Source organism: Acomys minous, assembly GCF_964271855.1.
Source record: "Acomys minous genome assembly, chromosome: 11".
NCBI classification, from domain to species: Eukaryota; Metazoa; Chordata; class Mammalia; order Rodentia; family Muridae; genus Acomys; species Acomys minous.
In genome coordinates this window covers 13987163-14012637 of record NC_140492.1, presented here as the reverse complement: position 1 = coordinate 14012637, position 25475 = coordinate 13987163, and positions in this window count along the sequence as shown.

Sequence of the window (25475 nt, the reverse complement as noted above, 5' to 3'; positions counted from 1 at the left end):
GAGACTTGATACCCTATGATCATATAGAGGGGGAGGTAATCCCCCTCAGGAACAGTCATAGGGGAGGGGAATAAGGGGAAATTGGGAGGGAGGGAAGAATGGGAGGATACAAGGGATGGGATAACCATTGAGATGTAACAAGAATAAATTAATAAAGGAGGAAAAAAAACAAAAAAAAATTTGACATCTTACATACTTTTTGAAAATTATGGGTATAAAAATAGTCTGAAAGAGAAATATTCTACATTTGTTTGAGTACCAGAAATAAAATCTGAAAGCCAGGCACGTCCAGAAACCTTATAAAGAAAATAAAGGCAGGGTAATGCAGTTCATGGACAGCCCTTGCCTCTCTACCTCCAGGAGCTACTTACTCTATTATCTTAGTAGGGTTATTAAATATTCACAAGACAGAACAAAAAGTCAAATGAAAAGATATCACTAGAAGCTTTAAGGGTAATTCTTACTTATACTGTAAAGTTAAACCATTTAAATTGTGTTCTCTACAGATGGTCTTCAATTCAACTTATAATTTTACTTTATTAAAAGTGCTGTTTAAAAAAGTTATTTGAATATTTTTCATTGAGTATTTCTAGGGCTCAGGATGTGTGGTTTAATACTCTGGTGCTGAGAGGCAACGGTGGGTCATGCTGGAGTCAGCCATACTGTCATGAACGTGAGCAACTTCTGATTCTAGGGTGGCCAATCACTAAGCTGTAATGTGTCTATAGGTTTTGTAGATGAAATGAGTGTTCAGCCCATAATATTTAACCACGGGTGGATTTATTAGAATGTAACATCAATTTAATCAACACCTATTATATTATTTACCTTCATTTGGCAACTATAACCTATAGCTTATGTGGCAAAACAGCAAAGGAGTAGCAATCAGCACTCTAGCGGATGGGAAACCCAAGACCTATCTACATGGAGCTCTAGAAACTGATGGCATCCTTACTTCTGAGTGCAAATGAATGTCTTCTCTGACACAGTCTTCCTCACATGATGTAGAAGTGAACAAATGTGAGCAATTTTCTTTTTGTAAGGCAGTAATTTCACTCATGCATTTCCACTCTCATAATTTCTGTACCTTCCAATGTCCCACATCCATTGTATTAAGAGTGAAGTATTCAACAAATGATTTATTTGAGGCTGGGCTGTTCAGATTATAATATTTCTTACGCATCTTTCTATCTATACATTGTGATCCTAACACTGAAAATTATGGAAGAATTAGTTCTTATTTAAAAATCACTAATATTTCTTTATTTAAATTTGGATTTAAAAATATGAAAGGAAATTATATAGTAAAATGAAAGACAAAATAGACTTCCTTGGGTGGCTAATAGTGACAGGGAAGGGAAACTTAGAGGACTGTATTTGTGTTGCCCCTTTTCACCCATATTTTATTTTAAAGCAAGATTAAAATGGTCTAAGTAATTGTAGTTAAGTAGGAATCAAAATTAAATAAGTAATCAAATCTTTAATATACTCTCACTGTTTGCATATGCATATGCATGTATAGTTTCAAACTAAATTCCACATATTCAATAATTTAAGTATTTTTCTAGTACATATTTTGCCAGGTCAGAAGATATACTTAAAGTCAGAAACATTTATTTTATTAATTTTAAATCCGTTTATACAAATAAGTATTCTAGTCTTTATTAGTATTGTTTATAAAATTTTTGAAAAAATTAAGTGTTATTCCTTACATAAATGTATGATATGAAAGAAGTGAATAATCTCTGTCCATAGGGTTTACTGTGGTAAATATTTCGAGCCTTTTATCTCAAATGAATGATAGATGACAATAGTAGGCTAATATTGAACAAGGTTCTCTTATCTGTGTGAAGTTTGGGATTGACTTCAGATAAAGAACAACTTATTCCGTGATAGAAATTATGGTTCCTAGATAAATAAAAAATAAATCCAGGCATTTGAGATGGGTGCAGACGTGATATACTTAAGAATGCAATAATTCCGAGGCATATTTGTTTGAAATACATAACTGCCTGCCATAATGTGTAGGGGAGTTTATCCTAGAACTGTTATCCAAAATACTGATTCTGAAGCCAAACAAAACAAATAAACAGAAACCCATAGTGTGTTATATGTATACATTGCAGGATTTCAGTGTGAGTAAACTCACAGGGGAAAAAGAAAGAGGCAGAAGTAAGTAAGGTAAAAAAAATGTACATCAGCCCCTTGGCCATAACATTTTAACAAAGCTAATTGCTACATGTCATATATTATTTAAAGAGAAAATTCATGAATGAATGTATCTCCACACCATCTTACTTTATACAGAATGGTAGGTTGAAGGATTTCTCAGTGGATTGTAGCTCTTGTTAATCATAGTTCAGTCTCAGGTCATGAACTTATGAAATCAAGATGCACAAGATGAAGGCAGAGGTCTCTGCAGCCCAAGCTATTTAGTCAAATGAACATGGGCATAATAATAATAATCTTTAGATCTGGAAATGGATTCAGTTAATAAAATTACAATCTTACAAATCATATTTCAAAACACACAGCATGAAGAAAATTTTAAATTTCTCCTTTCTCTTGTCACTTGAACCTTATCATCAGGCTGTCATGAAGATTCAGTTGCTTGAAACTTTGAAATTATAACCTGTGTGATGATTTAACAAGACACATAAACACTAGCCCAACCAACTGAAATGGGCCTGTACTTTCAAGTAGGATATCACAAATGTGTGAAACTGAATGGGCTTTTTCGTTTCAAACACTTTGAAAGCTTCACTTAAGGTTGTTGTATTCATGTTTCCCTTTTAGTTCTGGAAGTTTTAAGCTGAAGTATCAGATATTGAATAAACTTGTACCAATAAATAATTGATCACATGTTCAGGGGAATTTACTTTGATTTCTAAATAACTACTGTACTATTAATATTGACTCATGGATACAAACGGTAAACACAGTAACTCTCAACACTTAGAGTCCCACAGCCTCAGAATTTTCAATAGTAAACAAAAGAGTGAATAATTTACTACATAAATATTGACATATAAAACTATTTATCTAGAAGCGTTAACTATATAGAGGCAGCACCAGGAATTGAGACATTGATAAATAATTATAACAATTGTTTTCATTTCACAAGTTGCTTACTGTTTTTCAGGGGTGATGAGCACATAGTGATAGTGTGTAATACTTGTATTTTCTTTATCTAATTTTAGATTTTGCTATTTGGAATGCACTGTTACTTTTCATGTTATGTTTTTTATCTGAAAAGTTACTGTTGCATCACAGGCATCCCTTCTAATCTTAGTTTCATAGCAACCAAATATAGAAGATTCACTTATTTTTTTTTAAATGTGAACTTCTCACTTTATTTTTCCAAATGTCAATTTGACTATAGTTCAAAGGGCACTGATAAAATATTCCATATAGATACTTTAAATCCGGACAGATACTAAATAGTTATTTTGTTAAACATTGGTATGCAGTTCATATTAAATGTATGGAGGTAAATATTTTCAGTATCTTATAGACTTTAACAGCTAGTCTCATGATTAAGACATATGTAATACTTGGAGATAAATAATTTTATATTTTGGGCAAGTATATTATGATGTAGGAAAGAGTCATACTGGCTTTCTTAGGTTAAAAGGAAAGGAAAGTCACCACATTACCTCTACTAGGCTCACTCTATGAGACAACATAGTCTGTGATAGTGCAGTTAATTTGATAATAAAAGATATTTCAAACATTCATTTATATAATTCTTAAAATATGATTTTGGTGGCTTAAACTATTACTAATCATATAGCATATATGATATTCAATGTTACAATAAAAATAATAAAAATTTTATCTCTTTCATTTGGTGACAAAAATCATAAAAGATATAGAATAAAATTTCAATGGCCATTTGAAAACCCTGAGAGTCATCAAAGACACAAATCTTGTGAAATTAAGAGAATTGAAAGAAAAATACTATGTTTAGCTTTAATGACTTGAAGGGAGTAATAAAATAGTAAACATTTCTCAAATATACTATATAATCCAATATACAAACAAAGTAATGTATTTTTATTTTAATCAGTGTCCCCTTGCCTAATTAGTGAGCAATTAATCTTGCTTTGTAAATAATAGAATTATTTGAAATTTTTGGTCCATACCTAAAACCGTTTTACTGATCTTTGACAAATATTTTTAATGCTCCCTATGTCCCAAGCACTGTTAGTAGTGGAGCAGTTATGGTGAGAAATGTACAGCCTGGTTTCTGGAAACAGGATATCTATCTCCATATATCTTTATATCACTCTATATATTTTATAATATATTATATACTATAAAATAGGAGCTGGGGCCAGACCCGCCGGTGGTCTGCAGTATGTGGGACCCCACTCACCTACAGTTCTCAACATCCAGCAGTCTGTGCCTCTGGTCTCCCTGCTGTACATCAGATACAGTGCATATTGGGCACCGACCGCCATCTTGGAACTCCTGGCTTTGTTTTGGTATTTTTTATTTTACAGATTTTCTTTGGTTTTTTGTTTGTTTGTTTGTTTGTTTGTTTTGAATTTTGCCTTTTTGTGTTGTTTTTCTCTGTGTGGAAATATAAGAATGGGAGATATCAAGATGTGTGGTGGGGTTGGTAGTAAGGTGGGTTGGATCTTAAAGAAATTAGGAGAGGGAAAATAATATGATTTATAAAAAAAAAACTTTCAGGAAATTTGCATGCTGGTTCCTCCTTCTCACATTGCTTATCTGTCTGGCACAGGCCATCATTTACTTTAAAGACAAAATAAAATAGAGGATGAGAAAAATCTTAGAGATTGTACTCTAAAAAGAATGGGTAAATTAAATGATTTGATCTTAACCTATTATTCACTTCCTTTGGCTTACTTCCTAAACTTTGCCTTTATCAGCTAATAGAAGGAAACAAAGTAAGTCATGAACTATGACTTCATTGGTTTATTTTTGGAACCTAAGTTGAAAGACAGTGTTTAATTTAATTTTTGAAAAAGGCATTACTACCAAAAGCACTTTGAGTTAAGGAGCAGTGGCACTGGATGTCCAGGTTTATTTTGACAGATTTATGGCCTCACTGGAGAAATTAAGTCATTCTTTGGCATGGGAAAATTGTGGAGCTTTGAGTTTGTTTTTCTCTCTTTGCCCGGTAATGTTATCAAAAAATGATGTCTCTCGCTCTATTTTCTTCGATTCTGGTGATGAAAGTTAACTTTCATCACCAGTACCAAATGAAGGAATATATATTCTTCATTTTCAGTACCAAATGAAAGAATATATATTGTGTAATACCAAGGTCACCCAGTGTAACACCGAGATCACCCAGATCGTGAGACCCCAAAATAACCACCAGGACTCTATACCAATGCAACATACATAGGGTCCTGTATTTCGGGCTCAGAGCTTCGGATCACAATCCTTCCTGATGCAGCAGGATAAAAGAGTGACCCCCGGCTTCAAGAACAATGGGTTTATAAAGGGAAGTGGGGCTTGTGGGTCACAGGAATGTTGACCTATAGCAGGTTGAGGGAAGCTGGATCTTCAGGGAAGTTGTGGGTCACAAGAATGTCAATCTTTTGGCAGGTTGGATGGAAACTGAATATATGTGTGTGTGTGTGTGTGTGTGTGTGTGTGTGTGTGTGTGTGTGTGTAATGAGCAGAGCACTGTATGTTGGCTAGTATGCAGATGTACCATGAAATCATTATGTATATTTGATTCCAGGCTCAGAAAAGCAGTGTGATTCTAATCCTGTGGCTTCTTGTATCTATGTAATTGCAGTTTTCTATACTGTTTATCTGGAAGTCCTTTCAGTACAAAATACAGACTTCATTCAGTACTAATTATATGTCTACTAAACCACATTAATCTCTCTCGCTGTGGTTTGTTGAATATTGTTTTAATTGCACTGCCTCAGCTACCAATGTAGCTCATGATACAGCTACAGCATTAAGCAAAATTCACTCAGTGCTTCAGTTTACTTGACTTGGGATCTGTGCATATCTGAGTTACTAAAGCGTTATTATAAATATACAGGTTTGTAGGCTCACCATTGCTATTAATTACTTGTGGTTGTTCAGCCCCAATTTAAATAAGTAACTACCTTCATCAGCTGACAATTCCACAAGGAAGCAGCTAATGATGCAGTTCTCTATGAGTTTAATTTTACTCTGTTGTCTTCACAATGTTTTTAGAGGATAGACACACTGGACCTTAAAAATACACCAGGTAAACAATAATAATTCTATAAATTACTTTAGGAAAGAAGCTAATTAATTGTGTCCACAAGATATATTACTGTCATGTAGGCATGTTAATGATTTCTAAGCCTACATGCAGAAGAGTCTTTTTCTTGCAGTCAGAAAAGTGAAAATATAAAAAGAAATTACCACAAGCATTTAAGAATAATAAATGTACTTTAATAAAGATTTTGAAATGGAAACCATGTTACTATCTTTGTATTCTTTCTCCTAGGATAAAATTATATGTACAGGATGAGTCTCATGGATCTAGGGAATGGAATTCAAAGTTGGACATTGAAAGAAAGCAAGAGTTATCACAAAATTAAATTTACACCATTGAGGTCAAAAGTACATGGAGTGTTATTTTACCAAATGGTACTAGCAGGATGTTCTACATTCCTGGCACCATATTCAGCCTACCTTGGATAAACGGATGATTTATTAATAGGTAACATATCTTACCTATTTTCAACCTTATGAACTATGTAAATTGACATAGGGCTTTGTTTACTATCCAGATAACTATACTTGTCATGCATTTATTTATTCCTACAAATTATGCAAAATTTTTTAAACAAACACTGAACACATGTTTTCTTCCAATATATTACAAGGCCATATTTTATATGTGGGTTTATCATTGTGGTAGTAAACTTTCATGTCACAGAAACCAATATAACTGACAGAAACAAGATGGAAGAAAGAAGGCATAAGCAAAGATCTTTCTCTCCCTTGTGTAGGGGAACATAGCTACAGAGCATATGTGTGAAGCAGACATAATGGTAGTGGAATTATACCAGAGAGACTCTTCACAATGTTAGGCTATGACTAATTGGCTACAGACAGGATGGGGCTGATAGAGATCACAAAGATCTTACCTTGTGACCCTACTTTTTCTAGCCAGGGTTCTCTCTCTCTCTCTCTCTCTCTCTCTCTCTCTCTCTCTCTCTCTCTCTCTCTCTCTCTCTCTCTCTTGTTTTATAGGAAACATTTTTTATTTTTAATTATTAATTAACTTTTTTATTTACTATATATCCCAATGGCAACTTACCCTCCCTCCTCTCCTCCCAGTCACTCTGGCTCATCTCCAATTCCCCTGCCCATCCACTCCTCCTCCCTTTTTCTCAAAGAAGGAAGGCTTCACATGGCTATCAACCAGCCTTGACATATCAAGCTGCCGACAGACTAAGTCTATCTTCTCCTGTTAAGGATAGACAAGGCAGCTTTATTAGGGGAAAGGGATCCAAAGGTAGACAACAGAGTCAGAGATGACTCTTTCTCCTGTTGTTAGGAGTCCCACACAAAGACCCCGCTGCACAGCTGTACAGATATGTAGAGAGGGCATAGGTTGCCCCATACGTGCACTTTGGTTTGCAGTTCAATTTCTATGAACACCATGGTCCCATGACAATTGATTCTGTGGGTTTTCTTATAGTGTCCTTGATCCCTTTGGCTCCTTCAATTCTTCCCCTCCCTTTTCCATGCATTGCCCAAGCTCTGACTATTGTTTGGCTATGGGTCTTTGCATCTGTTTCTATCAGTTCTGGGTGAAGTCTCTCTGATGACAATTATGCTAGGTTCCTATCTGCAAGTATAGCCAAACATTATTACTGGTGTCAGGGGTAGGCTCCTTCTCATGGCATGGGACTCAAACTGGGCCACTCATTGGTTGACTATTTCCTCAATTTCTGCTCCCTCTTTTAACCCTGCATATATAGTTGGCAGGGCAAATTGTATGTCTAAGTTTTTGTGGTTGTCTTGGTGCCCCAATCCCTTAATTGGAAGACCTGTCTGGTTATAGTAGATGGCAATTTCAGGCTCCATATCCTGCCTTGCTAGGAGTCTTATCTAGGTTCACCCTCAGAGATTTCTGGGAGTTTCCATTGTCCTAGGCTTTTAGCTCTTCCCAGAGATGCACCACATGTTTCAAAATAACACAACAAAGTTGACAAAAAACATCAAAACTTCAGCCTGTGACAGACAGCCCATAACTAAACCATAATGCTAACCTTAAATTCTTAGAGGACACCAAGCCTAAGACGCAGTCTAGTTGCATTCTGACATGATTTGAAGACTTCTTTTTGGAGACTGGAGTTGAGAATTATAAATGAACTCTAACTTGTGAAAAACTCAAACATCAACATCTTGTTAGGAAAATACATATGTAACTTGGTAAATGAAAATAAATCTTCACGTGAATTTATAAAATGGTAATCTCAGAAATTAGACTCCAGAGTCTTTGTCTTTCTTTTGGCCCTTTTACGACAGCGTTCTCTAACGTGTTAAGTGGGGCTTCAGGGTTTCTGACAGAGCCACAAATTCTGGTAGAATTATTGTGATTCTCTCTTACAAATCAGTTGTAAGATAATGATGAACCTGTCTAAAATTAATGAATAGGCCTAAGATCTAAAAAGAAATTATGAAACTTGTGCTTTTGTAACAATTCACATTTAATGCATTAAAAAGCACAAGAGATTAATTTTAATACAGTTTTAGTTATCTATAGATTTTCTTTATCACTGAATTCTTCCATTATGCCAAGGTTTACATGTTGAAATGTGATGCACATTTCATGTACTCGAGTGTTGGACCTGGAAACACAACGAGGTAAAAAGTATGGAGCACTTTTTGGTAGGACTATTGTCCTAGGAGAGAGACCCTCGGGCATCCTTTCCCTTTCTTCCATGTATGAGTTTGTGACAAGAATAAAACTGTCTATATGTCTGAAACTAGAAATGAAATGAGATTATTACCAGATAGAATTCATCCAAAATCCTTGACTTTGAGTTCTGCAGCCTCCAAAACTGAGAAAAATAAAATTTTTTTGTTATTAGTTATCTAGCCAATAACCTTTTATTATAATAAACTGTATCAGAGATCCCATGATTCCCAGAGATATAGTACAATTTAGCTACAGAAAAGATAACCCAGAAACTGAGACCGATAAAAAAGAAGTGTCTTTATACCTGCTTGAAGCAGAAAATTAGAACTTAAAGCTAATGACACTGATTCTTTAAAAGGAGATTTTAACACCAGCTGTCCTTCTGCCTCATCCCTCAGCAGGAATTGTCATCTGTACAGAAAATTTTTATCAGGAAGATGTGGCAGCTATAGCCCACTGAGTACTTTCATTTATTTTTCTCTTTTTAGATAGGCATCTAAAAGAAATAATTAATTAACACTGTATCATTGCAAAATTTTCACTAAGTGAAAATATATTGGTTTCATTGGGAATGGGCTCGCTATTTCATTTTAACAGTTCTGAAGGAATAGTCTGGCCCAATATCATAGCTCAAGTACTGCAAGAACTACTATCACTCAAAACATTTGTTTGTTGGCATGAATTGCTGATGGTAATCGTTAGGCAGGTTGTTGATAATAGGACAAATGGTATTAGCAATTCTATCTTGTCCCTGAATTGTTTCAAATATGACTTTCTTATTAGGAATGGAAAGAATTCCTCTTCACTAAGAATACCTGCTGTTCTTGCAGAGAACATAGGTCCTATTCCAAACACCCACACATCCCTCACAATCTCTCATAACTGAAATTCCAGAGGATCTGTTTCCCGCTTCTGACCTTTGCGCACATCCGGCAAATGGCACACATAAGCATAGGTTCAGATAAAGTACTCATAGGTGTAAAATTAAATAAATAAATCTAACAAAGAGACATGTATATGATCAGAAAGTGAGTTTCATGATGTGAAAATCAAATAAGAAGTATTGAGTTTATTTGTTAATTTGTTGAATGATAAGTTAGATATACTAAATGAAACCAAAATTGGTATAACTAACACAAGACAAAATGCTACTCTGTTGAAGAGTGGACTAAACTGCACTGTGTAGGAAAACACTTCTAACTGGCTTTCAGGACAGAGGAAGAAACTTATGAGACTCAGTTTGTCCCAGCCAGCAGCATGATGGGATAAATTAGAAGGCTTAGCAGGTGCTAAAAGGGTCTACTTGACAGTCATTCCTGCCATCGTGAAATTCCAGTAGCGTGGTTTCCTGTCCATGTTTCTAGGCTCAAGAAGAGGCACTAATATTGTTAACCATGCTAACAGGGGCTCCTGGCATTTTTCCAGCGCTTGTAGATCTAAGCAGGTAGGACTTAGTGCCTCATGATTGGACAACAAATTACTCTGTGGCTTTGCTGGTAAAGTTGTAGAGATGTTTCAGAACACCATCATCATCACCAAGCACTTCTCTCGGCAGAATTGGGTCACATAAACATAAAAGTGAATCGGGTTGATTCACTCGGGTAATTTTGAAAACAAAAGACATAAAGGTACTGCCCCAAATGTCCTCTTATGTCTCTATACACAGAGAAGGTAATAATGACTGCTATACTAGTTTATTCTAAAAAAGACAATGAATTTTTTGTTTTTTGGGGGGGTGTGTCTTTTATATTAATTAATATAATTATTAACTTTACATCCTCGTCTTGGCCCCTTCCCTCCTCTCTCCTAAATCCCACCTTCCCTTCCCCCCATCCCTATTCCTCAGCAAAAGAGCTACTCCTACCCACCTACCCAGCTTATGAAATTGGATCAGGCCTGAGTTCATCCTCTTACACTGTGGCCTGGCAAGGCATTCTTGTCAGTGTGAGGTAATCAAAAAAGTTGACAACAGAGTTCATGTCAGAGACAGCCCTTGCCGCCCTTACTAGGGGATCCACATGAAGCCTGAGCTGCTTATTGGCTACATTTGTGTAGCGGGCCTAGGATCCGTCCATGCATGGTTCTTGGTTGGTACTTCAAAGTCCACTGGCCCCTCTGGGAACTTGTAAGTTGCCTCTGTTAGCCTTCCTGTGGAGCTCTTGTCACCTCTGGGTCCTTTTATTTTTCCCTTTATTTTTCCACTAGACTCCTTATACGTCACCCAATGTTTAGCTTTTAGTCTCAGCATTTGTTTTGAATAATTGTTGGGTAGAGCCTCTCAGAGGACAACTCGGATGGCTTCCTGTCTGTAAGAATAGAAGTGTATCATTAATAGTGTCATTAGATGGCTCTCTTCCATGGGGTAGGTCTTGGGTTGGGCCAAACATTGTTTGGACTTTCCCTCAATCTCTGCTCTATCTGTGTTATATCTTTAGCCCTGCACATCTTTACACAGGGTAAATTTTGGATCAAAGATTTTGTGGATGGGTTAGTGTTCTCTCAGTAGCCCTCCTGTATACAAAGAGCAAAGAGACTGAGAAAGAAATTAGGGAAGCCACACCCTTCACAATAGCCACAAATAATATAAAGTATCTTGGTGTAACTAACCAAACAAGTCAAAGACCTGTATGACAGGAACTTCAAGCCTCTGCAGAAAGACATTAAAAAAGATATCAGAAGAAGCAAAGATCTTCCAGGCTCGTTGATTGGTGGGATTAACATAATAAAAGTGACCATCTTACCAAAAGTAATATAGATGTTCAATGCAATCTCCATCAAAATCAAATAAGTATTGAGTTTATTTGTTAATTTGTTGAAGGATAAGTTACCTTCTGGTGATTGACAGTTGTTAGAAACTTGTAAATCTGAACCTAATTAGTTACTTATCAAAATGGTTTTAATTGTGTTGTTATCTTTGTGTGAAGCTTTATAGCTAACCACAGTGTGTTACATTAAAGAGTCATAAATAAACGGTCTATTAAAATTCTACAGAAGTACAATTACTGTCTGTTGGAACTATTTTTGGCTTTTTTTAAATTTAGGTCCTTATATCTCTACTTCCCTTCCAATCCTTATTCCTTCCAATCCCCCAACACTAGGTATGGGAAAAGAAGGTTAGCAGGGGCCAGGGAGAATAGACTTCTTTGAACTACTTCCTGCTGATTAGCAATGTCAAGTTCCTTGGGGTGGAGTTCATTTTTTTGCTGACAGGATATCCAATTTCTTCTACCTTGTCTCTTTGCTTATGACCACTTCATAAACTGCAGCAACCAGCAGGAAGAAAAGCCAGATCTCCTCTTTTGGGGCTCTGGTTTTTTTATACCCTCTCTAGAGTCCCCATAATTAAATTATCATTAGCTGGCATTAAAGCACCCATGTTTTATCATTCATGAGACAAATAGTGGACAATCTGAAGCAGCCCCATTAAAACAAAACATGTTTACATAACATAACTGAGTTTTTAAAGACATAACACTGCTAATAAATACAAGAAAAAAGTTTCCTTTCCCAGACACTAGGTATATAAAGTTTTTGTCCATGTTATTAAGAAATACTCAGATTTTTTAATATTAAATGCATTGGAGTACTCAAATAACTACTGCATTAAACTCTTTGAAGTACTCATATAGTCACTATATATTTAAAAGTTTTTTGGGTAGGTCTGAGGTATGTTTTCTCAATAATATAGATGATCTCCACTAGAAAAAAAGAAAGGAAAGAAAAAAGGAAGAAAGGGAGGGAGACGGGAAGGGATATTGGGATGAAGAAAAAGGAAGCCTAGAAGCTGTTCCCTGCCCCCAAAGTTTCTCTTTCTTTGTCTTCTCTTTCTATTTGTGTTCACTTTAGTTAAAGACAGCTCATCTGAAAGACTTGCCAAGGGAAACTGCCTTGTTGATGGAGTGCAAATGGATTTGGAGTGAGGAATAACCACAACCTGGCCTGTATTATTGAGCAGAAAACAATATTTTTTTCAAACAGCCTGAGTAGAACGTAACATAAGTACCATTAGCATTTTAGCTTCTCCAGGAGAAAAAAAAAGCCTCATTATTTTAACAAGTTTTCTCAGCCAAGAAGTCCTCAAGGGCATTATGAAAGGACAATAACTGATGTATTTTAATATGTAAGAGTACACTCTACAAGAGAGCTGCCAGGTTTACCACCTGGGCAGAGTACAGAAAAATGAACACAAATTACACAATAGAGGGCAATTTCATTTACTCTCCAACTTACTGAAACTCTACCTTTGGTCTCTATTATGCACAGATTTCATTTACTAACTTTTATATATCACTAATTAATTTATATCTATATGCAATTATATATAAATATATGTCAATATTAAGCATGTTAAAATAGAAGCATACCATTCAAAGGCGTGACTATACTAAATAATAGCATACTGTGTTTGTTAGTTCTACTCATATACAAAGTGAATTGTAATTAGGTGAATTGATAACAAGTAACATTATTATGAGTGATAATTTGAATAAGAATGGCCCCCACAGGCTTGAATGCTTGGTCATGAGGGAAGGAAACTATAAGACTGGAAAATGTGATTTTCTTAAGGGAACCTTGTTATTTGGGTGGGCTTTGAACTTTTATAAGCTCATGCTATGCCTAGTTTATTCTCTCTCTCTCTCTCTCTCTCTCTCTCTCTCTCTCTCTCTCTCTCTCTCTCTCCCTCTCTCCCTCTCTCTCTCTCTCTCTCATGCTGCTCCAGTGACATGAGTACTGCCATGTCCCCCCCCCATAATGACAATGGACTAAAGCTATGGAATTATAAACAAGCCCCAATTAAATGCCTTCTTTTTGCCAGGGTCATTGGGTTTTCCTCCCTACTAGAATAGAACAGTGACTAAGATATTATGGAATCATCTTACCATGTACACATATATTGCTGTAACACACTGTATCCTTTAGATATAGGCAATCTTTCTTTATCTATGAAACTCTACCCAGGAAAACATTAAAAGTTCATCACAAGTGTATTTGGTTATTAATTTTATTATTATTAGAAATTGCAAGCAAAAATACATTTATTCATTGGCATTATATTTTCTTTTTTTTAATTATTTTATTTTATTTTTAAAATTAATTTATTCATATTACATCTCAGTTTTTAGCCCATCCCATGTATCCTCCCATTCCTCCCTTCCTCCCACTTCACCCCTACTCCCCTCCCCTCCCCTATCATTGCATATAATTACAACCACTTAATTCAGAAATCTTTTATGCATAATAATGATTAAGACTTTTGTACATATATAATCATGATTAATTTTTAAACTTAGGTGTGAATTTTTCAAATTACAAACTTTTGTAGTATGTATTCACACATTATTTCCAACTTCATGCCCAGTGTAAAATGAGAATTTATTTAATTTATCTTTTACCAGAATATTAATTTATAATGTATAATATGAATCATTTACTTTCAGTAATTCAGTTTTGAAAACTGTTGATAAGTAGATAAGCTATTATCCACCAATTTACAGGAATAATAATTTTGATTTATTTATATTTCAGCCTTCATTAGTAATCAAAACAAAAATGCCTTTATATAGGCTACAAACAAGTGTGAAGGTTTAAAGCGTTCAAAACATCACTTCCTTGTTACCAGAAATTCACAAACATTGTACTGAGCAGTGGCAATGTCTAAAAAGTGTCTGTTTAGAACTGAAGTCCCTGTGATGACCAAGCACTTAGAAACTTGCAGAAAAAAATTCAAAACCAGTATATATAGGGCCACTGAGGTCAAGTATGACAACTACTATTCAATTTCTCAGATGCATATGATATAATGAAGGCACCAATTCCTACAAATGTTTCTCTAACCTCCACATGCATGAGGTGCTTACATAACTACAACACATAAAAACACACATGCGCAAAACACAAATAAATTAACATATAATAATGTCTAAGTCTACATTTAATTCTATTATTTCTATTGCATTTGAAATGATACCTATATACTCTCAGCCTCTCTGGATTTTTACGATCTGCGATAATGGTGCTATTGTTTTTTGTTTATCACAAACTGAAGCACATATAATGCAGTTTACATATAAAAACTGAGAGGCACACATGCGTTTATGAAAAATAACTATTTCCACTTGGTTTGAACCTAATCAGGTCCTGTATCAGTCTCTCTAACTTCACATATGCATCAGTCCTGATGTGTCTAGAAGATATATTTTTCATGGAGTCAGTTACCACCTCTGATTCTAATAATTTGTTGGCTCCTCTTCTGAATAGATCCTTGAGTCCTGAGGGGTGTGAATTGGCAACTCCACATCAATTGAGAACTAATATCCACAATATGTAGAAACTCAAAATTCTAGATATATAAAACAAAGCCACTACAAATAATCCAACTAAAACAGGGTACAAATTTAAACACAGCATTCTCAATAATGAAAACTTAATTGGCTGAGAAACACTTAGGGAAATGTTCAACTTCCTTAGCCATCAGGGAAATGCAAATCAAAAGTCTTGACTCCAGACGGCACCACAAATCTTGGTATGCGTCATAAATATTGGCAAGTTGGTTTAAACCTCTGATGAACCCAAAATATAATAGGGCTACCAAGAAATGTCTAAATTAAGTACAAACCTTAATGTCCAAATATACAAGCTGGTCTAACTCCTTATACCTTGTCACCTTATGGCATTTTAAGCTGTCATTTTAAATTTATTTTGTTTCTTAGAATGAAAGACAAATAAAATTGTTGTCCTGAACTCAATATAGACTGTGTAGCCAGGTCAGTCCTAATTGAAAAGACATATATTCTTGTAACGTTTAGACCCTATCACCCTTTAGTCCTTGTCAGCCTTTGTCACTGTGAACTCACTATGAACTTATATAATGGATATATAGATAAGAAATGTTTAATTTTAAACTATGTAACCTATTATATTTTAGAATTCATCTGGTTTTGTGATTAATTGCTTTTTTACTATGATGTAATTGCCTTTTCTCAGAAGTATAAGTACGGTGACCAACAATTAACGGTATTGAAGTTAAGAGGCTTAACTTCATCCACCTTTTCTCTTGAATGTGTGTGTATATGTGAGTAGTTTATTTTCTACTTTTTCCTCATTTCTTTTTTCCTTGTAATTTCACAAATAAGTTAATAGACTCAGGACTTCCCATTAGGCACTCAATAAGCAGGTGTACTCTAGCTTACTGGAAATCTCCACAAAGAGGCCTATCTACAGAACAAAGACAGTTTTTGGCTAGAAGCTGCTGCTTTTACAGCCCTGGCTGTAGGAAAATTCTAGTCAGTTTAAGTTTTCCTCCTTAGCTCCAACATAGCCTGTCTCTAGAGAAGAACCCCTAGCACTTTTCCTTTTTTCTTCTTTCAATCTTGATCAGTTGCAACTGAAAGGGATTCAGCATCCAGTACCAAAGATCCTACCCTGGACCTTGCCAGAGCAGAGAGAGACATTAACACAGGAGCTCCACAAGAAGACTAACAGAGTCAACTAACTAGGGACCAGAGATGCTTGTGGTGACAGAAGCGCTCACCAAGAACTTAACCTAAGTCTCCTTCTCAGATGTAGGGCTTGGGCTTCATGTGGGTCCCTTAGTAATGGGCATGGGGCCTTTCTCCAGTATGGAATCCATTGCCTGCTTTCAGATCACTTCCCCCTGGTGGGGAAGTGGGAAAGAGGATGTACCCAGTCCTGATGTGACTTGATGAGCTGGGGTGGCTTTGAGGGGGAGGCTATCTTTTCAGAGTAGGGAACAAGGCATAGGGAGAAAGGGCAGGAAGAATGGGACTGGGAGGAAAGCAGGAAGGCTGCTGTGAATGGATGTAAAGTGAATGGAAAAATTAATTTAAAGAAGAAAAGTAATGTAAATCTGAGCCATCTCAATTCAAGGTGCATTACTGTGTCATGTTTTGACCAGGTTGAGTGATTCAGTAGCAGATTTCCTTTATGTTATTTTTTCCCCTTTGTAAATAACCATGGTTCCAGCACAGAGGAAGAGAATTCAAAGTAAACATTAGATATAAAAGAAAAACATTTCTGTTGTGAAAAATCTTTCATCATTATAGTTTACTGTTCTTGTTGTGTAAGAAGGGTATTATATCAGGAAATCCAATAGTCTAGAAAATAATACAACTTTGTAACACGAAAGTGTTCTTTTTCTAAAAGAAATCACTTTACTTTTTCAATGATAGAATTGTTTTCCAACCATGTGTAGACCACATACATAAAGTCATACAATCAAACACAAATCATTTTTCATTGGCATTTCTTTGGAAAGTACATTAAACAGTATTAAGCATGTAGAATCATGAAGAAGTGTGAATGATGATATGCAAACATATTTAAAAATGAAATATAAAGCAATAATTCAGCTCAGAAAAAATATGACCAATGGTCAAACCAAAATGGCATATATAAAGAAAAACTATCAAGAGTCATTCAAATTTTCAGTGCTTATAATAGAACCTGAGGAGCCAATGAATATTCAATGTTCTGAACATACCTACCAAAACTGAAACTCCATTAAAAGTTTATATTAAGCAATTATTTCAAACTCATATTTTACGATTTTTATTTATACTTTAATGGGATTCTGAACTTAGTCATGATTTGTCATTTTCTTCAACTTTTTTGGTCACCAGATTTCAATTTTATAATCTCATTTGATTTTACCTTAAGACCCCACTAGGAATGGGCTCATCAATTTCTTCATACTTTTGTTTCAATAAAACCAGTTTCTAAATATATGTTTCATTAAGTCTAAATCATTTTAAGAAGAAAGGAAAATAATAAAATTTCCGTGCCGTCATCATTCCATAACTTTTTTTTCATTTTCAATTCATAAGTTTATTGATATTATAATATGCAGCTGAATTATAATATCCTCTATTAACATCAGCAGACATATCAATGAATTTTGATTAGTTTCCCAGGAAATGTTTTAAAGGGGTAAATATTAAAGAGTAGCAAGAATGAGAATTGAAGACTTTCATGGCACATCCCTTTTGGGCTAGTGTCCAATTATAAGTGAGAATATACCATGTGAGTCTTTCAGGGTCTGGGTCAGCTCACTCAGTGTGATCATTTCTAGCTCTACCCATTTGTCTGCAAATTTCAGGATTTCCTTGTTTTTGTTTTTTGTTTTTTGTTTTGTTTTTTGTGTTTTTTTTTTTTTTTTTTGACCATGTCCCCTGGAGGGGAAGACCTGGTGGCACTCAGAGGAAGGACAGCAGGTTACCAAGAAGAGACTTGATACCCTATGAACATATACAAGGGGAGGTAATCCCCCTCAGGAACAGTCATAGGGGAAGGGAATAAGGGGAAAATGGGAGTGAGGGAAGAATGGGAGGATACAAGGGATGGGATAACCATTGAGATGTAACAAGAATAAATTAATAAAGAAAAAAATATTCCATAACTTATTATTGATTCATGGTGAAAAATATGTTAAATATTGGAATTAATAAAATTGTCAATCTAATAACAATTATGTAATTAAATTCAGTTTAAATACTTTAATTTTTTAAATATTAATTGTGTGTGTTCTTGTCTATAAGTATGACAATACATGCAAGGAGATATAACCATCTGATGAGGCCAGAAAAAGACATTGGGTCTGCTTGAGTTACAGATGTTTCTCAGCAATCCAATATGTGTACTAAGAACCAAACTTGAGTTGCCAATGCAATGCTCACTCTTAATTACTGAGCCATCTCTCCAGACCCCTCCATTTTATTTTTAATAATCATGTGATACCTGAACAATTGTATTAGTTTTCCTATTTGTATGTGGTTTATATGAAAAAAAAAATCCAGTAACAGCAAGGTCTATGGTAAAGATAGCAGAATAGACAACAGACTCCCACATAAGAATCTAGCGATGCTTCCCCTGACCCCTAGATGGATATGGAAGGTTATCTGAAGACAGACACTATTGTTAACATTAATGAGTACATCACACAAATAGGGGGAACTTCTTGAGGATGCAATTGGTTTTACCACTCATATTCCTATTACTGCTTATCTATGCTCCTCTTATTAAGCCCAATAAGTTGGTTGACCAAGTCAAATTACATATGACTCTCCCTTTTAGTCTGTTCTTGATGTCCCACCTATAATGAACAGACTTTTTTCCATTACTCCTCAGCAGAAACAAATCCAAAACACTTTAAACATTTTTAAGAAAACACTATTCTTTCAATGCCCCCCCCGATGGGTTTAAATGATTTTAATTAATTTATTCAGATTACAAATCAATTGTTATCCCATCACTTGTATCCTTCCAGCCCTTCCTCCCTCCCACTTGCACCTTATTCCCCTCCCCTAAGTCTAAGACCAAGAGAGACCTCCTCCCCCACTATATGTTCTTAGGCTATCAAATCTCATCTGTTTTTTTAATTTTTTATTAATTTGTTCTTGTTACATCTCAATGGTTATCCCATCCCTTGTATCCTCCCATTTTCCCCTTATTCCCCTTCAAATCTCATCTTGGTAGCCTGCTTATTCTTTCTCTGAGTGCCACCAGGCCTCCCCACCAAGGAGAGGTGGTCAAATATGAGGCACCAGAGTTCATGTCAGAGTCAGTCGCCACTCTCCACATAACTGTGGAGATTGTTCTGTCCATTGGGTAGATAAGAGTAGGGCTTCAATGTTTACTATTTTATTGTCCTTGGTTAGTGCAATAGTTTGAGCAGAACTGCCTGGGCCCCAATCCACCCATCACAATGTTCTTCTTCTAGGTTTCTAGTACCCTCTGGACCCCTTCTATTTCCCTATCTACTACATTTCTCAGAAGAGCACTGACTGCTCTTCCAAAGGTCCTGAGTTCAATTCCCAGCAACCACATGGTGGCTCACAAAAACAAACAAAAATTAAAAATTAAAAAAAAAACAAAGTGGTTGTACTAGTTTGCATTCCCACCAGCAATGAAGGAGTGTTCCTCTCTGCCCACATCCTCGCCAGCATGTGGTGTCGCTTGAATTTTTGATCTTAGCCATTCTGATGGGTGTAAGATGGAACCTCAGAGTTGTTTTGATTTGCATTTCCCTGATGATTAAGGAGGTTGAGCATTTCTTTAAGTGTTTCTCAGCCATTTGATATTCCTCTGTTGAGAATTCTCTGTTTAGTTACATGCCCCATTTCTCAATTGGGTTATTTGGTTTGGTGGTGTTTAATTTCTTGAGTTCTTTATATATTTTGGATATTAGACCTTTGTCAGATGTAGGGTTGGTGAAGATCTTTTCCCAGTCTGTAGGCTGTCACTTTGTTCTCTTGACGGTGTCTCCTGCCTTACAGAAGCTTCTCAGTCTCATGAGGTCCCATTTATTAATTGTTGACATTAATGTCTGGGCAGTTGGTGTTCAGTTCAGAAAGCCTTCACTTACCAGGAAACTGAGACAGAGGGGAGGACATTCTAGTGGGACTCTAGATAAGAGAAGCATGGGAGAATGGCAAAGTAGAAGGATCCAGAGGGTCCTAAAAGCCTACAAGTAGAACATTATGATAGGCAGATTTGGGCACAGGGGTCCCGCTCAAACTAAGGCACCAACCAAGGACAATACAGGAGGTAAACCTTAAACCCCTACCCAGATCTAGACAATGGACAGAACACTCTCCACAGTAGAGTGGAGAGTGGGATATGACTTTCTCACATACTCTGGTGCCTCACCTTTGACCATGTCCCCTGGAGGGGGAGGCCTGGTGGCACTCAGAGGAAGGACAGCAGGTTACCAAGAAGAGACTTGATAGCCTATGAACATATACAGGGGGAGGTAATCCCCCTCAGGAACAGTCATAGGGGAGGGGAATAAGGGGAAAATGGCAGGGAGGGAAGAATGGGAGGATACAAGGGATGGGATAACCATTGAGATGTAACAAGAATAAATTAATAAAAGAGAAAAAATAAATAAAAATAAAAAAACAAAAACAAAAAAGCTAGTATCCTTTTAAAAACAAAATTTAACTAAATTTGGAATAAAAATCTGTAATGACCATTCTCTAAATATGAACTCATTTGCATGATGAACTACTAAAGTGCTATAATAGTGAGTATTTTCTTCTTCAACTATATGATATTAACACTGAAACATTTTCTTCACATCAGGTATGTTTAGATTCCCATCTCAATCTGCCCTGTACACTCTCAATGATGGGCTTTATATTCTGCATAGTCATTTCTCATTAATAGACTGGCTATGTCACTGTCACTCCACGACTTCTCACTGTCATTTTGCTGCAGGAGTTCATTATTTCTAATTACTATTTTATGTCACTCTTTGATCCATCAATTTTTAATGTTCCACTTAATTGACTCCTTCGTTTAAATGATATGAAGAAAACTGGAGATAAATTTATCATTTATTTTATGAGATCTGATACAAGAGTGTTTAATTTGATTGTACATTTCCTGGATTGAGAATGCTTTGTACATTCTATTTATCTGTCTGTCATCTCATATTATTCTGTGACCTTCTGAAATTATCTTCAAAGGCTTTGGAAGCAGTAAGGGCACGCTGGGTTTGTTTGCTGTAAACTGATATAGTCCATTACTTGGTGTTTTAATCTGAAACACTTCACAAAGAAGTGTATTTAAAATTTGTACCTGCAATCTTTTGATTATCATTCAATTAACCAAAAAATAAAGAATATAAAAGGTATGTATAACATATCACATTATGTTTATATTATATATAGAGAGAGACTAAAATTCTTAGTAAATAAATTTATGAAAATACTTTTTAAAATTCGTATCCCTGTAATATTTAGTGTAATCATGTTCATAAACACATTTGATATATTTATTGAGTTATCAGTATGTTTAATACATTATTACAAGTATCAGGCATTTAAAACTATGCAAAGCAAAATCTTTGACACCATAAGGCAATCTTTTAGTCAAAAATTTAAGATACAATATATTAGACAAATCCTAAGTACTACAAAGAAACAAATAAAGGAAGGAAAATGTTGAGTAAGGAAATTACTATGCACAATGATAGGTAAGAACAAAGTTCTAGAATATAACCAAATATACATTGCTAAAATGCTTTTAATGCAATTAAAACTATATATTTTATGTCAATAATCTGAATCATGACAGATTAAAATGTACTAAATTAATCATGATAAAATCAATATTTATGCTCCTCTTTAGAAGAGATGACATTTAATGAACTTCTGCATTTTGCTCCAAATGAGACACAATTAACTAAAAATTAATTTTTACTTGCTGTTATAATGACAAATGGAAAGGCATATATTCATATATGTGTGTGTTATATTTCAATAACTATGATATGAGGCCATCCCTTTTTGCCCTTTCATGTATGCCTACATCCTCCAGGCTGCAGTATTTTCTCCTCATAGACTGTAGATTTGGAGCTTCTCCTCACCTAATGAAGGCAGCCTACTACAGAACACCGCCAGCCCTTTCCGAAGCATCTGTCCTCAGGAGGTAGCTATCTAACCAATGACAATACTACTAAACACACTTATACAAAGATGTTAGAAATACAAAGATGTTTAAAATGACATCTGAATTTCTATGTGGAGGAAAGTCCACTACTCAGGCCATAGCAATATCTCTCAATTTACAGAGTCTGCTTAATCTGTTCCAGCAATAATTTGTTATTTTAACACTACAGTTTTGTAACTTTTTCTTCAGGTTCTACCATTATACCATAGAGTAGCGATACATACCTCTCAGTCTCTATTTCACACACACCCCACTCTACAATGCTAGCTTCTTCAGCATCCATGGCCATTAATCCAAAATATCCTTCCCTTCTCCAGCTCTGTATCCCCAGTCTTTAGCTTCTCAAACTATTGCCTTCACCACAGACTAAGTATGTTCTTAAGAAAGAAAGAAGGGCATTTATAAACAAGCTCACTGAATGGTGTTTTCTCTCAGGATCAATTTTCCTTAATGTATTTTTTAATTATTTAAAATTATTAAAGTATATTTTTTGTGTATATATAATATTTTTAAAAATTATATTTTATAATTTGTAAACACCTTTTGCAATAATGTAAGTTAAATCCATTACTGAAAATTCCTTCATAAATATTTTAAAATCTTTTGAATTTATTTATAATTTCTTATTAAATTTGCTTTGTAACATTCACACATTAATAGAACATTTGCTTAACTATGTTCATATTAGGATTATTCCTAATAGTCAGAAACGGGGAGCAACCTAGATGTCGCTCAACCGAAGAAGGATGAAGGAAATGGGGTGCATTTACCCAATGGAGTATTATTATTCAGCTGTTAAAAAAAATAGCATCAGGAAATTTTCAGACAAATTGACAGAAGTAGAAAAAAAAATCTTCCAAAGTGAGAAAACTCAGGTCCAGAAAGACAAGCATGGTATGTATTCATTTATAAGTGGATATTAGCTATAAAGTAAAGGATAATCGTTCTACAATGTGCAGACCCAGAGAAGCTAAGGAAGTAGGAGCAATCAATGGAAGTCTCATACGTCTCCTTTGGCAAGGAAATAGAATAGATACTGCTGATGGACGGGAGGTGGGTGGGGGTGGAAGTAGAGCTGATCATGTTTGGAGGAAATGAAGAGAGAGAGTACTGGGACAGAAAACTGGAATTAAGGGGCATTTGAGGGACAAGATAAAAATCCTAGTGCAGTGGAAAGTCCCAGAAATCTACGAGGGTGACCCTAGGCATGTGGACTACAAAGCCTGAACTGGTCATCATTGTAACCAGGAATGATTCCAGTGCAGAAATTTGGACACCAGTCCAGCGTCAAAACTCTCCTACAAAAATTTGTCCTGCCTACAGGATGTATAGGGGTAAAGGTGGCACAAAAATTGTACAAGTGGCCAACCAATAACTTGTCCAGCTTAAGACCCATGCCATGGGCAGGAACCCACTCCTTACACTGCATGAAAGGCTAGGTAGTCCAGAGACCTAGGAAAGGACCAGACATGACTGAAAAAAAATGTCAATGAAATGATTCCTAATGATACTCTGTTATACTTATAGACTGCAGCCTACAATAATAGTTTTCAGAGAGTCTTCATCCAGCAACTGATGAGAGACCCACAGCCAAACATTAGGCAAAGCTTGGCAAATCTTAAGGAAGATGGAAAGGAAAGACTGCAAGAATCAGAAGGATCAAAAACACCATAAGAAGATCCAGAGAATTAACTAAGCAGGGCTCAAAGTAGCTAACAGACTGAACTAACAAAGAGGGAGCCTTCATGGGTGTTACCTAGACTCTCTGCACATATGTTATGGCCCTGTATCTTGGTCTTTTTGTGGTACTCCTAAATGTTTGAGCAGAGACTCTACCTGACATTTTCTTGCCTGTTTTGGAGACCCTTCTCCTCCTACTGCATTGCCTTGTCCACCTGAGGGGAGGTGCCTACTCCTAATTCAATCTGATATGCCGTTTTCAGTACATATCCCTGGGAAGTCTGCCCTTTTCTCAAGGAAAATGAATAAGAAGTGAATAGGAAGAAAAGGGAAATAAGGGAAGGGACAATGAATAGAGGAGGGATTAGAAACTGTGGTCAGATGGTAATATATTAGGAAAGAAAACATTTTTAAAAATTGGAAAATCAAAAGAATGATTACTGTCATAAACAAGCACATATCCTTTAAGAACTGTGGGTGACGTTTTAAGTGATTTTAAAGTGATGATTAATTCCTTTTCAGAATGTTCTAGAACCAAAAATTTCAAAAAGTAACAAGAAGTAAAGTCACTATAACTATTATCTAAATTTAATCATCCCTGTTTTAAAGTCTTATTTTTAAATATTACTTTATTATAACTTATTCATATTACATCCCAACTGTAATCACATCCTTTTGAATTAATTTCTCTATGTAATTTCATCATAAAAATAACACATATGTAATCATATGAATATACCCAAAAGATAATCCATCACACAACAAAGACATTTGCTCAACTATGATCATAGTAGCTTTATTTGCAATAACCAGAATCTGGAAACAACCTAGATGTCCCTCAGTTGATGAATGGATGAAGAAACTGGTGTACATTTACACTATGGAATAATACTCAGCTATTATAAACAAGGAAATCTTAAAATTAGATGCAAATTGGTAGAACTAGAAATGATCATCGAGTGATTTAATCCAGACCCAGAAAGATATACATGGTTTATACTCACTTATAATTGGATACTAATCCAATATGGATGTCCTCTAAGAGTCTTCACTCAACTGGGCACAGATTCTAGGACTCACTATTGGGACTTCAGGTGACAGTGCTATGGAAGAACAGGGAGATAGAAGGACCCAGAGAGTCAGGGAACCATACTAGATGACTATCAAGGCTGGCAGATGTGGAACCAGAGGGGTTTGCACAAAGTACTGTCCCAACCAAGGACAATGCATGTAGTAACCTAGACCCACTGCTATTCAGATCCAGCCAACAGACAGCGCATTCTACACAGTAGTGTGGAGAGTGTGTACTGTCTCTGATGTGAACTCTGGTGCCCCCTATTTGATCACCTCCTCTTGGTGGGGAGGCTCAGTGGGACTAAGAGGAAGCAGAAGCAGGCTGTCTGGATGAAACCTGATAGGCTGT